Source organism: Eupeodes corollae, chromosome 1, assembly GCF_945859685.1.
Source record: "Eupeodes corollae chromosome 1, idEupCoro1.1, whole genome shotgun sequence".
Lineage (NCBI taxonomy): Eukaryota > Metazoa > Arthropoda > Insecta > Diptera > Syrphidae > Eupeodes > Eupeodes corollae.
Genome location: NC_079147.1, coordinates 154,191,505 through 154,205,987, shown reverse-complemented (window position 1 = coordinate 154,205,987; position 14,483 = coordinate 154,191,505). Strand labels below are relative to the sequence as shown.

At 35.8% G+C, this 14,483-nt stretch overlaps 1 protein-coding gene across 1 annotated transcript in view; it reads left to right on the top strand.

Moving 5' to 3' along the window:
* Positions 1 to 14,483, top strand: part of LOC129945934 (protein eva-1 homolog C-like) — a 351,803-nt gene that overhangs the window by 99,087 nt on the left and 238,233 nt on the right. The window lies entirely within an intron of this gene.

The window sequence follows — 14,483 nt, the reverse complement described above, 5'->3', positions numbered from 1 at the left end:
AGCTTTGCTCGTTTGCCAAAGAAACGCCATCGCTGCAAAAATGCGGTTACTAAAGATAAAAGAACAAGAAATAAAAACAGACAAAAAGAAATAGAAGCAAAACAGTCGAATAATGAAGTCGGATTTAGGTTACCAGGATATCGTTCCCAAATGGACCATTGATGGAAGATGGATAAACCTAAACCGAACAAAGCTAAAAGTCCTGGCATTATGTATCCGGATCCGCTTCGTCCTGTTTGACTGCATTGAAAGAAAAATGATGAGATACTCACTCATCCCCGTCCTCATCGTGTAGTCATTCTATAGTGCTTCATCCATTTGGCGCCCTCTATTTCCCCCTTTTCCATTTCCACTCCCATTCCTATTGCCCATTTTCACTTCCAACGCTTCAATGCAATAACGATGATGATGGTGATGGGTATAGAAGAAGATGAAGAAACAGCAGCAGATGAATGAAATAATAACAAATTATAAAAGTGTTGCAAAAGAAGAAACCAAAGGAAGAGTATAGGAAATTAAGACAAAAGTATCCTGTTCGTGATGGGGAGTGGCAGTTTAGCCTCAGGGCAAATGAACTAACTTACCGAAAAGAAACAGGAGCTGACTCGGGAAATTATTTTTAATTAAGTTGACCTGAACTGAACAGGCAGGCAAAAGCAAAAGCAGGCAAGGCACACGACAACGACGACGACGAGTACTGCGACTAGCTTAGATAGGTATAGGTACTCTGACGACGATAGAGTTGGAGTTCGAATTATCTAACTGATGTTGCTCCTTGTCCATGTCCATGGATTATCCTTGTTCCCTTGTCTTGTATGTTATTCTATGCTTATAATTCTCTGTAGTCAAGTCAAATGTATCTGTGTTGGCAATAGGAAATGTGTCAGTCTTTTTGTCTGTCTCTGTGGCAAGATTTTTCAATGCTCATCGCTACACCTAACACGTTGAAATATAATTATGTAAGCAATGCAAGAAAAAAAAAATTAAATTATTTCCCATCAACCTTTTCGGATCCGGTTGTACAGTGGAAGCGAGCGAAGAAGAGTTAAAGAAATGGTATAGCCATTAGTCTTTTAACCGAATAACGCCTTTTTGGCAAGAGCATATATATGTATAGTAGAGCCCTTTTTTAAATTAATTATTTACGTGAAAATGGTAAATGAATAAGAGAACAAAGGAAAAACGTAGTCAGGTAGAGTTATGCACAGTAAATACATATATACACAATTTAATTGTTATAAAGAATGTTGTTGGGATATCTAAGAAATCAGATGTGGTTTTATATTTCAAAAGGTATACGCAAAAAATGGATAAAAAAAGTAACGGAAGCATATATACAAAAATTAAATTACGAACAAAAATGGAAAATAATAAAATAAACCAATGCAAAAATGTGTTGGAATTTTGAGTGTTGAAATAATTAAATTCGCATAAAATGAACCAACAAAAAATATAATAAAAACTCTCCTTTTGAGTTCGCTGAAACAGGGATCTGGCTATAGTTTTTAAAGAACAAGCTCAAATTAATAAATCTCCAAAGCTGAAAATTTCATCTACAAATTTCTTGAAAAAGGATATAATGAAGCCGTATTTTCTTCTTCTTCTCATCCTTCCATATTTTAAGCGCAAAAAAGCATTGTTTTAATTTTTGAAACAGATATTAAATTTTTTTAACAATTAAAAATAATATTTTAATCTTTAAGAACAAATATAAAATACACTCAATTGTTTTTACTATCTTCGGACGGAAAGACCCTAAAAATATTAAACAGCTGAGAGCTTAAATTGAAATAAGATCACTGAGCCTTTTTTAAGTGTTTAGTCAAGTTTCATATTTAATTTTTAATGGTCTAGTTTTTCACAAATTCTCATTGTCGAGGGCTGTATTTTTGGGATCTGAAATTGCATAAGATTGTTTTTGGTTTGAGAATTCTGATTGTTTCAAAATTCGTTTGTAAAAATTCTTTTATTTTTAAATTCTGCAATCAAGATGTCTAAACTCCAATCTGACAAAAAGTAAAAATATACCTCTTTTATTTACCTCAACTTAAGAATTTTTTATTTTTTTTTTCAAGTAAGAACTTTAATTGAATTATAGAAGTTTTTCCAACAAGAAGTTTCATTTCGACATTCATAAACAAAGAGTACCTAATATTTTTTTAGAAAAATCAGTGAATGTTACTTTTATTGTAAGGAGAAAGTTGTGAAATTATTATTAAAAAATGATACCGGGTAAATAGCTGCTGTAGCATCTATTTATCGATTTCAAGGCCGCATATGACAGCATCTACATAGATGAACTCTAAAGGAACAAGTCTAGATTTGACATCCTGATCAAACTCGTCCGTTTGAATATGGAAAATCCGAAACAACTTATACGAATGATGTTGCTTATCAGGTCTTACCACAATATGGCCTTTGCACCAATTCCTTTTTTAATTATATGTGGTTTAAGTTCTCCGTAAATAAGCAAATCATTCACTACTGCTTCCTTTTTCAAAGGCAACATTTAGACAGAGTATCAACTTCTCGTGAATTTGGTGCTTTGTCTGATTCCATCCAAAGAATTGTTTCGTCCTATCCTCGATTTCAATGTACACAATTCTTCATGGCTTCAACATGCAGGCTAGACAACACCCGATGGAGTGTGTGCAGAAATCTTCGCTGATTTGAACCACCTAACTCAGCTGGTCAACGAGCCCACCCGAATATCGGACGTTGAAGGTCGAGCAGAAAACACTCTTGACTTGTTTCTCACCTCTGACCCTGATAAGTACACTGTTAGTGTTCTATCTCCTCGAGGCACATCTGACCATTGTGTTATATCAGAAAATTTCTCGTGTCAAAACTGTTCAGTCAAAGAAAGCGCTCCTAGGAGAACAGTTTGGCAATACGAGAAAGCCAACTGGGACGGTCTCAATAATTACTTCAGGATCTTTAACTGGTCACTATGTTTCCTCGATAGTGACGTTGACGCCAGCGCTGATATGATCACAAGTATAATTCTATTGGTAATGAGAACTTTTATACCGAACAGGGTTAAAAGTATCAGACCCAAGGGAAACACATGGTTTGATGCGAGCTATAAAGAGGTTATTAGGGTTAAAGAGGTTAGTTTCCGTTGCTATATAGCCAAACGTACTGAGGAAAGCCGGAAAAAGTTCAAACAAGCCAAGAAGGGCTGCAACGCCCATTTTTGATGGACCAAATTTTTACATGACCAAAAGTTACGGCAAAAAATACTGCAATGTCCCAAAGGCAGTCAAAATTTTTGGTCATTTGTAAAAAAACATGAGTAATCCTTCCTCTTCTTCGGTTCCTACGCTCGTTGTCAATGACACTCCTTTTGTTAGCTCTTTAGAGAAAGCTAACCGCTTTGCTAGGCAGTTTGCCGCCAATTCTACACTGCCAGTGAGTGTCATGACTCCACCTGTACTTAAGCGAGTAAGTGATTCTATGGGACCAATCTTTTTTCGCACTCGTACTGTGGGAAGAGTCCTAAGAGATCGAAACACACATAAATCCACTGGTCCGGATGGTATCCCCACTATTGTTCTGAAGAGGTGTTCTTCAACGCTGGCAAAACCACTGCGTAAACTTTTTCATCTGTCCTACTCCTAAGGTCTCGTTCCGAGCGGATGGAAAACGAAATTTGTCCAGCCTATTTCCAAAAAAGGCGGAGCTTCCTCACCCTCTTACTACCGACCGATTCCACTTACGTCCCTTCTTTCCAAGGTCAAGTAACCGCTGATTAATTATCAGCTCAAGAAATATCTTGAAGATCGAAAGCTTCTTAATGACCGGCAATACGGCTTTCGTACCAATAGATCCACTGGTGAACTCATGGTTCATCTCACTGAACAGTGGAGCAAATCTTTACATCGTTTTGGAGAAAGTAAGATTATTGCACTTTATATTTCAAAAGCATTTGATAGGGTTTGGCATCAGGCTCACTTTTTGAATATACGTGCTTTCGGTTTTCATGAATCCCTGCTTCATTGGACTAGTAATTATCTTTCGGATCGTTCAATACAAGAATACAAGTAGTATTGGATGGTTTCAAGCCTGAAAACTATAAAATAAATGCTGGTGTGCCCCAGGGCTCTTTTTTTTCTCCAACACTCTTTCTCATTTTTATTAATGATCTTCTGTCTACAACATCTAATCCAATCTATTGTTTCGCTGATGATAGTACTCTTAGCTTTTCATATTCATTTTCAGATTCAAATCCCTCTTCTTCGTATGTGGAACTGCAACGACAAAATATGATAAGCTCATTAAATTCCGACCTAAACAGCATTGTTCAATGGGGATTAAAAAACCGCGTGGAATTTAATGTTTCGAAAACCCAATGCTGTCTTGTATCGTTAAAGCGTGATTAACCCTCTTTGCCATTATCCATGATGGCACTTGCATCAGTGAGACTGAACACCTCGATATTCTCGGTATGTGTGTCACCAATCACCTCTTGTGGAATGATCACATACGCGATGTCGCCAAAAATGCCGCAAGGTGTTTGGGTTTCCTCTTGGATAGTATTGAACGTAGAGCATTTAAATTGATAGATGATAATATCATCATAAGTTCATTTACTTCGCTTTTTACCGTTTTTTTAACGGCTTATGCTCAAGTGAAATAGCCATTTGCATTCCTCCCCCTTAAACAGTTCAACCGTAATACTCGCGCTTCTAGGAATGCTCATCAGTATACCCTTGAGCCCAACTTCGGCCGTACTGTCAAATACAGAGATTCGTTCTTTAGCCGTACTACGCGAATGTGGAATGCCTTACCACAATCTGTCTTTCCTAGTCATTGCAATATTCAGGAATTCAAAACCAATGTGCACTGACATCTCCTTTTAAACCCTCTCTCCTTTTCCTAGTGCTCACACTGTGCCTCTGCATAAGAAGGGTAGTAATATGCCCTTGAGTGTGTGTGTTTATTATAAAAAAAAATAAAAAAAATACGAACGTTTCGATACCAAATAAAAAGCTTCAGACAATGTTATGCGTTGTTAAGAGATTTCTTTAACATGGTCCTAGAAAATATAGTTCGGAGCTCCCATGCCAACACTATAGACACTATTTCTAAAAAAGCTGTCCAATTTCTAGAATATGCTGATGACATTGACATTGCGTTAGAACTCAGTACGATGTAAATAGGACTTTTGTGAGCACTGAGGCGTGCCTGCTGCCATCAAAATACCACCATTGACAGACGGCAGCTGCTACGAGGACAGTACCGTAGGACCATATTCTTTTTCAAATTTTCCATGGCCAATTCACAAATTTCTTAATAACTTCACGAATTCAATCTTTAAGAGCTTGATTCGATTGAAGCTCTTATTGTAAAATTTTGAGTTCTTATAAGCGTTTTGCTTTTTCATTCCGATCCATTGTGATACTCTTACGTAGGTATTGAACTTCCATGAAAGAGTCTTAAACCTATGAAATTATGGGTTATCTTGTTCTACAACTTTAGAGACTTTGGTGGACTATAATAGACTGATTCTTGGGATACCTGCAAATTCTTTAAGATTATTAAAGAAATGCCTGGCTAAGAGCTGATTGGTCGTTTGATGTGTTCCCTAGTATTGTTCTTTGTAGTGTAAGAACTCCATTCCATACCATCTTATACCTTGTCATTACAAGATCGTTCGGTAGGCTTCAAAATTAATTTGATGGTAAAGCCCAAGGGTCCAATGATTGGTACGTGTCCCTTATCAGTTTTTGAAGTAGCATAATTGGTGTCTCAATCCGTCTTCTTAGCTCGACACATATAAACTAGGATGGCTATATCAGTGTTTTGCTAGGGACTTTAATGGGGAGATGTTCGGTTTGTGCTCCGCTTGTGTCCGGGTAGTTCCCGAGCATTCTCTGTTAAGGAAGGCACTAGTATTGTTACCGTTCTAGTTCCGTCATTTCTTCCCAGTTCAACTTTCCAAACCTCATTACCGTCCTCTTACAATTAAAGATCTTGCTCCATTTTGCTACACCTGGAAGTAGTTAATAAATCAGACGGGTCAAAGTTGGCAACGAGCAATTGTCGCTGACACTGTCAACCTTAATTGCTTCGATACTCTCCTCATTTCCCATGTCGAGTTCGGAAAACGCGTTAGGTAGGAGATTCGTCTCTTTCTATGTCAAGTTATCAAGTGGTTTTTACTGGAGATTTATCCTCCCGGTATTGAGATTCAGATTGATTTAAGGACATACATTATTCAAACACATAAAATTGGTAAAATAATCGATTCAAACAATTTTTTCAATATTAAATTTTTTAAATATTACCAACAGTAAATTAATCACAATTGTAATTATAAAAAAAACTGTTAATAAGTTTCAAACAAATGAGAATATGTAAATATTAGTGAAAATTAATTTATCAATAGAGCCCATTTCATCAATGGTAAAATGAGGACTCTGATTTAATCTTAACCTAGGGCTTCCTCGATAATTTAGTTCTAAAATCAACAAACTGTTATTCAACTCACAACTGCCAAAAAACCCCTAATATAAAATGTATAAAGAAGTTAAGTAGGTGCCTACATTCCCTTGTCTATTGAAATCAAGATTACAAATGGTTTGAGGAAGTTAAATAGAGCAATGTAAGAGAAAATAAAATAGGTATAAGATATCCCTACATATTTTATTAAAAAATCTCTTGGCACGATTCTATAACAACAAAGAATGAAATAAATGAAATAAAACAGAAGAAAATAAACACAGATTGTATCTTAACAAAAAAAATCTTCTTGAAGCTTAATTTCATTGCCAACATTCAATGAATATTATTTAACTTTGGTTCTTCTCTGGGGAACATCCCACATCCCCAGTTTATATTTGTTTTCTGTATACTTCGGAGACAGTCATCTTAAAGAAAGTGACAACGAAATTACAGGACCACAATATATATAATTTCAATCTAACTACTTTAGTTAAAGCAAAAGCAAAAAAATAGGGAGGGAAAATAATTTACGCTAAATTTTTTTATTGTTCGTGCAGACGCGCGTTCAAGTAAGGTGTAAGGGGATTTAAAACCTCTTAAAACAAATAAATAGGGTTCCTTAAAAAGATCTTACCTTCTTTAAACCCGATTCAAAATTTAATTTTTGCTTTTTACAGAAAGGTCTTTAAATCTTGATATTCTCACCAATAGTTGTAGGTCCCATTTGAACATTGCTTATTAAATTTAAATTATTTATTATTATTGAAACTTTATTCACTCTTAAAAGTTACTAATGTGTACACTATATTCTTGAATAATAAGTGTGTTGAGTATATGCATTTCCCATTCACCTTCTTAGGTCTTTAACTTCTCCCCAGTAATTTGGACAAAAAGATAGTTTTTCGTCTCTCCACCTCTTGAATTGTATTCCTATACTTCTTTCCTTGTATAGGTATAGTGGAGTCCACTCTCTTGTTAATTTAGTCCATTGATCATCTGACCTTAGAAATATTGCGTCCAGCCAAATCTCACGTAAGTTTTCTCGATTTGTGAGGAACATGTTCAAATTTCATCTGGGTTCTTAAATTTTCATTGTAAATCAGTTGAGATAATTGAGAATTGATCTTTCAAAGGCTATATGATTCTCGAGGATTGTGATATTTGGTAGCCTAACGTTAAGATTGGAAGAAGCCTAGTTTCAAAAATGCAATTCCTTGTTGGAGTTAGATATTTTGTAAACGAATGATATAATGCCAATGGTCCTGTAATAATTTTTATCGTCTGCCTTGCTTTTTTAGTGGATGATAATAATTTCGGATTTCTTCCATTGTTCTGGGATTTCCTCGGTGATCAAAACCTGGTTCAAGACATCTTTCAACCAGTAGACCAATGTATATTCTGCGTGTCTTAAATACTCTGCAGCAATTCCAACACTTCTGTTACATTTCTTGCCATTTTAACCCAAATCGCATTCTCGACTTCAATGCTAAGAAAATTTGGAAATTTTTGGTCTTTTTGACAATCAATGCTTTCTTCTAAGCTCAACGAAAGCAGTTTGAGTTTTTTACGAAACGTGAAAGACTGATTAGTTAATATGATTGAGATCGCTTAAGTCATTTGAGCTAAAACAAGGCAAGTGCATCGGAGAGAGGAGAAGCTTCTGCAAAAGTCTTTTGAGAATACGCCTAGTTGCGTGGTTTGCTTTCCTGTTAGACAGTGCCCAATTATGACATGAGCTTATATTTGATCTGCTTACGAATAGCAAGTGCTTAAAATCTAGTGTAGAATAGATATTTTTTGTGACCTTGACACGTGGTGATGTTATTCCACCTGATGTATAGCGATTGGTATGCCAGCATAAGATAACGTGGTAGAATGGGTTGTACTGTACCATTTCTGGTGACTTCATCTGCCTTAATATTTCCTGGAATGTCTTTAAGCACTGCATCCATTAAATTTGATTATTAAACTGTTGTGCCACCTCCATTAGAGATGATTGACCGACAGTTATGGTTTGTTATAGAGTTTGTAGAGACAGAGTTCAGAGTTCAGAGATTTGAGAAAATAAAAAAATAAAAGTATAAGCTTATCTAAGGCGTTTTGTAAGAGTTTTTTTAAGGTGTTAAGAAGCTTTTCTAAAGGGTGATTTTATTGAGGTAAGGATTTTCATGCATTAGTATTTGACTGATCACGCGGGATTTCAGACATGGTGTCAAAGAGAAAGATGCTCAGTATGCTTTGACATTTCATCATGAATAGACTTACTAACGAGCAACGCTTGCAAATCATTGAATTTTATTACCGAAATCAGTGTTCGGTTCGAAATGTGTTTCGCGCTTTACGTCCGATTTATGGTCTACATAATTGACCAAGTGAGCAAACAATTAATGCCATTGTGACCAAGTTTCGCACTCAGTTTACTTTATTGGACATTAAACCAACCACACGAATGCGTACAGTGCGTACAGAAGAGAATATTGCGTCTGTTTCTGAGAGTGTTGCTGAAGACCGTGAAATGTCGATTCGTCGCCGTTCGCAGCAATTGGGTTTGTGTTATTCGACCACATGGAAGATTTTACGCAAAGATCTTGGTGTAAAACCGTATAAAATACAGCTCGTGCAAGAACTGAAGCCGAACGATCTGCCACAACGTCGAATTTTCAGTGAATGGGCCCTGGAAAAGTTGGCAGAAAATCCGCTTTTTTATCGACAAATTTTGTTTAGCGATGAGGCTCATTTCTGGTTGAATGGCTACGTAAATAAGCAAAATTGCGGCATTTGGAGTGAAGAGCAACCAGAAGCCGTTCAAGAACTGCCCATGCATCCCAAAAATGCACTGTTTGGTGTGGTTTGTACGCTGGTGGAATCATTGGACCGTATTTTTTCAAAGATGCTGTTGGACGCAAAGTTACGGTGAATGGCGATCGCTATCGTTCAATGCTAACAAACTTTTTGTTGCCAAAAATGGAAGAACTGAACTTGGTTGACATGTGGTTTCAACAAGATGGCGCTACATGCCACACAGCTCGCGATTCTATGGCCATTTTGAGGGAAAACTTCGGAGAATAATTCATCTCAAGAAATGGACCGGTAAGTTGGCCACCAAGATCATGCGATTTCCAAAGAAATTCGGGCTATTCCGGTCGAAATGTTCGAAGAAGTTACCCAAAATTGGACTTTCCGAATGGACCACCTAAGACGCAGCCGCGGTCAACATTTAAATGAAATTATCTTTAAAAAGTAAATGTCATGGACCAATTTAACGTTTCAAATAAAGAATCGATGAAATTTTGCAAATTTTATGCGTTTTTTTTTTTTTTTAAGTTTTCAAGCTCTTAAAAAATCACCGTTTACAACCGCTAGAGCAACGTCATCTGAATGGGCAATCGATCTAAAACCCAGATCAGTTAGGATTTGATTTACCAGGTTCCAGAGGAGAGGACAACTTCTAGCAGAAGATCTGCCCAGTTTGGAATTATTGGCTAGTCGGCATTAAATAAATGAACATAGACAGAGGTCTTGTATCAACACATGCCCTTAAATGGATATCAATCAATCTTTCTAAAGTCTCAAGAAGGAATGAGTATAGACTTATAGGTTGTAGATCTTAAGGGTTGACTTGAAAGCATTTTCCTGCTTTGGGTATAAAAAATATTAACAAAATAGTTATGAAGTTGTAATGAAGCATTTGATTTTTAATAGATTTTGTTTCTTCAATTGTATTTATTTTTTAGATGAAAGTATTTTTTATGTTTTTGGAGATCAATATTTTTATTCCTGACGTCTTCAAATTACAAACTAAGAAAATAGAAAAATCAATTTAAATACGAACATTTTGAATATCCCAATTTAATCTCGATATTAAATTTAAACTTGAATAATAGTAGTAATATGTAGAAAAAAAGAACTTCAACAAAACTGAATTTTAGGAATCTTCTATTTTTTAATTGAAAAATATATTGTGCAGAAATTAGAAAACGTAAAATTATAACACCAACTTACTTCTCTCTTGTTATAAAACTTAACTAACAAATATACATTTTTCTTGACAAAATTTTATCCAAAAATATGAAAAAAGCATGTACTCGTATTTCAGTTTAAATAAATGACTGAATTATTCAATATTTAAAAAAAGAATACAAAATAAATCCCCCCAATCAATGCGCCAATATAAAATAGATCCGCGCGTGCAAATCCATTTTTTGGGCAATCGTCCAAAATTAAATTGAAATGAAGTACATATCGAACCTTCCTACACAAAAATAAAAACAGAAACAATCGCAATGAACCCAGGAATACGGCACAGAGGACATTGTCCTTAAGGAGTACATCGGTACAATACACACACAAGCAACGCAGTGACGGTATCATGGGACACCAGCTGTACGAATCTGATTATTATTTAAATTTGTTCTTGTTCCACACAAAGCAAAAGACTCGCAGAACTGAACAAAATTCGCAATCTCTCCTCAGGGGGTAAACTTTGGTATGGAATTGAAGGGGGTGGTTTTGGTGGGTGGGCAAATGGCGTGGCATTGCGCGTTCTAAATCAAGTCTAAAATGTAATGTAAAGATGAAGAGTGTTTTTCCTCTGCGGTAAAAAGTCCGAGGATTGTATTTTTTTTCATCCTTAAGGAACAACCTTGGATTACTTAACCATGGCTGTGTTGTGCTTTCTCATTCCGATGTGAAATGTTAGCATAACATATGTATAATGTATATAGAACTGAAAAATACCAAACAAAATTCGTAGAAGACATTGGTAATGATATTTCTTATAAGAAGGACATTTTTTTAAACTTACGCAGAGCCCAACAAAAAATAAGACGTTTGGCAAGAAATAATTATGCCTACAAAATGTTTAAAGATAAATTTAAGAAAATTCCAAGAGTGTTGGTTTTAATGGATTATTAAATTGAATTATTATTTCTTTGTTTTTTATTTTTCAATTCACTGGATTATTTTTTGAAAATTAAAACCTCATTGGATAAACTTAACAAAAATATGGCAATGATGAAAGTTTGAGAAATTTATAATTAGATATTAATGTTTTTGATTTATTTATTTTTTGTTTTAAAATTGGAACAGATGGACTTAATTGTGTAAGATTTCCCATCGCATTTTATTTGGAATCGATTTGATTTATTTCCGAATTTAAAATTTGAGACATATCTACATGTTTCAATGTCTCTTGAATTTATTAAACGTTTTCAGATAAATTGACTGTACATAAGTAAGGGATGACTATTCAGAATGGGGTAGTTTCAAATTCATTTAATAATGGTAATAAAAAGCAAGAATTAGATAACATTGATCGGTATGAGCTAAACAACACATTTTTAAACTCGCAACGAACCAATAAGCAATTATAGTTTTTTTTCAGTTTTCAGGAGTAGAACAATCCAATGTTGTAAAAGCAACTATATAAGTCCAAAATCTAAATCGCATGGCTTAAATGATTTTTCCCTTCTCATAATACACATTTTTTCTTAGCTCGATTATTTTCACATTAAGTTTTCTTTCGATATTGAAGTTCGTAGAAGTTATTTTCGTTCAGACTTTCTGCGCCGGAATATATCCCAATTTCAATTTTGCCATATTTTTCAAAAGTCATGGAAAAACTTCTTCACTTTTAACTCCGGTTTTTTTTAAACAAATAGTAATATATAACATACAGTCTTGCTTCAGTCTTAACCATAGTTGCCTATTTTCGTTGGTTAAAGTATCAGACGATATTTGAACTACTATCAGTAGTTACTTAGACATTTTTTTTATTTTGCTTTGGACTTCTCCAGAGCTTTTCATACTATTGTCCTAGTTTCAAAAATTAGTTTAGTTTGATACAATCTTATTATCACGGAAGAAAGTGACAAAATTTGAGTGGAGTTCCTCAGGAATCCATATAGGGGCCACTGCTTTTTTCAATATTCATAAATGATCTACTTCAACGTGTTATTTTGCACATGTATGGTAATGATGTAGAGCTTCATTTTTCTTAAAAACTTGGATAAAAATAAAATAACTTAGGGTCTGCTTTAACATGTCGCTTATAGGACAGTTCTTCTTTTCCACTCCTGCAGTCGCAAGAGAACTGAAAGACCTTCAAATACACTAATCAGCTGGCCCAGATGGTATCCATCTTCTTCTTTTCTGAAGAGGTGTTATTCAACGCTTGCAAAGCCATGGCGTCAACTTTGTATTCTTTATAATTCTAAAGGTTTCTTTCTGAATGGAAGTTAAACACCATTTACTATTTTACTATCGTTCTATAGCACTCTATTCCCTTTCTTTCAAGGCTGATTAATTATCAGCTTCTCGAATCTTCTTTATTACCGGCAGTGTGACTTTCGCAACAATAGGTCCACTGGTGATTTGATGGTTTATCTAACCGAACAAGGGTTTGTTTCACTACAAAGTGATATTATTTCTCTTGATTTTACTAATGCATGCTTTTGGTATTTAACGTTGTATTAGAAACTACTTTTCTAGTCATTCAATACAATTGTATTGGATGGTTGTCAGTTTGAAACTCATAAAATAAATGCTGGTGTTCCCCAAGGCTTCGTTTTGTCTACAACTCTCTTCCTTATATTCATTACTTAATCTCTTGTCTGCCAATTCTAATCGCTTAAAATCTTTCGCTGGAATTTCAATGGTTGCGTACATATGTTATATATTGAAGGGGGAATTGCGAACCACGTAGAATTTAATGTTTCAAAAAACTCAATACTGTCTCCTGTTGTTAAAGCACAACCCAAACAGGCTACCAATAATCATCAGAGGCACTTGCATCCTCAGTAAGTGTTTTACAGATTAACTCTAATGGAATAATTACTTAGGATTACTCCGAAGGTGCATGACATTCTCACCCTTTCTGATTTGACTGTAATTTACAAACCTTGAATATAACTCCCATATCTAGGTTGGTGCCCCAAAAACCTGTTTAAATCCTTTGGATAGAATCCGAAAAAAAGCTTTGAAATGATAAGCGAAAGAACTATGTACTTACTTATTTAAGGTGGCCTAAGCCAACATGCGTCTGCAGCCAGCTCGGTCCCTAGCTAGCTGTCTCCAGTTTCGCACGCCAAGTTGGTTGAGGTCCTCTCCCACCTGGGTGCTTCACCTGAGTTTGGATGTCCATCCGCTCTACATGACCTAGCCATCTAAGCCGTTGGACTTTAATTCTGCTAACTAGGTCAGTGTCGCTTTACAGTCGTTGTATCTTCTCCTCCATTCTCCATCTATGCGTACGGGACCAAAAATAACCCGAAGAATTTTTCTCTCGAAGCATTCTAAGACGCTCTCATCTTTCTTTGACAGGGTCCAGGCCTCAGTGCCATAAATGAGAACCGGGATGATGAGTGTCTTATAGATGGTGATTTTAGATACTCGCAAGAGGACTTTACTTCTCAATTGCCTTCTAAGTCCAAAGAAGCAGCGATTTGCAAGAGTCATTCTTCGTTTGATTTCAGCGCTGGTGTCGTTGTCTGCATTAATAGCGGTGCCTAGGTAGACAAAGTCCTTAAGTACCTCAAAGTTATAGCTGTCCATGGTGACGTTTTGTCCAAGACGTCGTCGTTCAGTGTCCTTTTTTGATGACAGCATATACTTGGTCTTGCCCTCATTGACCAATAAACCCATCTTCTTCGCTTCCGTCATAATGTTCAAAACCGCTCCACTGACATCACGCTTTGATCTTCTAATTTTGTCAATATCATCTGCGTATCCGACTTATTGGATGGATCTTTGGAAGATTGTGCCTCTAGTGTTGACGGTTGAGTTTTGCACAATTCTTTCCAGAACGATGTTGAAGAAGTCGCATGACAGTGCATCGCCTTGTCTAAAACCTTTTTTGACATCAAATGCATTGGTAAGATCTTTTCCGACCTTGATAGAGCAGCGTGCATTCTCCATCGTCATTCTGCACAAACGGATAAGTTTGACAGGGATGCCAAAACTATACTGGATGCTGTCATACGCGGCTTTAAATTCGATAAAGAGACGGTGGGTATCGATTTGAAGCTCCTGGGGTTTTT